Source organism: Egretta garzetta, unplaced genomic scaffold (genome assembly GCF_000687185.1).
Source record: "Egretta garzetta isolate BGI_Z169 unplaced genomic scaffold, ASM68718v1 scaffold287, whole genome shotgun sequence".
Classification (NCBI taxonomy): domain Eukaryota; kingdom Metazoa; phylum Chordata; class Aves; order Pelecaniformes; family Ardeidae; genus Egretta; species Egretta garzetta.
In genome coordinates this window covers 12088609-12089443 of record NW_009260435.1, presented here as the reverse complement: position 1 = coordinate 12089443, position 835 = coordinate 12088609, and positions in this window count along the sequence as shown.

Below are 835 nucleotides of genomic sequence, written 5' to 3'. Positions count from 1 at the left end.
AAAAAAAAAAAAAAAAAAAATCCCATCTAGGTTTTGCCTGCATCTTTGCAACCTGGTACGAATTTTGGGAAGTATAAAAAAAGTAGGTGGTACCATGTGACTTAGGCTATGGAAGTGACAAGAAAATTAATTTCCCCAAAGCCTTACAAACTGAATTGTCCTCCCCATTTCTTCACCAGTTTTTAGTTCCCTTGAAGTTCCTTGCTTCTATTGAGAATTTTTTAAATGACAATCTAGGAGCACTTGGCATTTTGCATTGCTGCATGCACAGAAGAAGAACCACAAAAAAAAAGTTGCTCTGCTGTGGCTGCACTGAAGTTCCACCAGCAGCACCAGCACTGTCTGTGCTCCGAGAGCAGCCTGAGCTCTTGGGTATCGGAGCTGGGAGCTTATGGACCTGCATGCCCATAACATGCAGAAAGACCCCAGCCAGTCAAGCTGTGCTATTTATGCAACAAAGATTGCTCTTTGAATTTGCTTTCAGATTTTTAGGATAGCTGTGTATAAAAGTCAGGTATTTTTTTAACAGATTTTTTTTTTAAGAAAAGTTCTTGTTCAATACTGCTTAAAAAACCTGACCAAAAAAAAAAAAAAAACCTGACAAAAAAGACCCCAGCCCCACAACGAAACTTAAAGGAGATGCTGCACCTGAAGGCTGTTTACCTTGTGGGGTCTTTTATGAGTTGGCAAACACTACAAAAGGCCGGGCAGCCAAAGCTGGAAGGTGCTTTCTGGCCACTGCTGCAGGCCCCTGGCACGCTCATAGCTGTTAAATTGCCGTTTCCCAGTGGCGCTTGGTGAGCGCTCTCGTGCGAGGCGGATGCGTGGGGGCGTC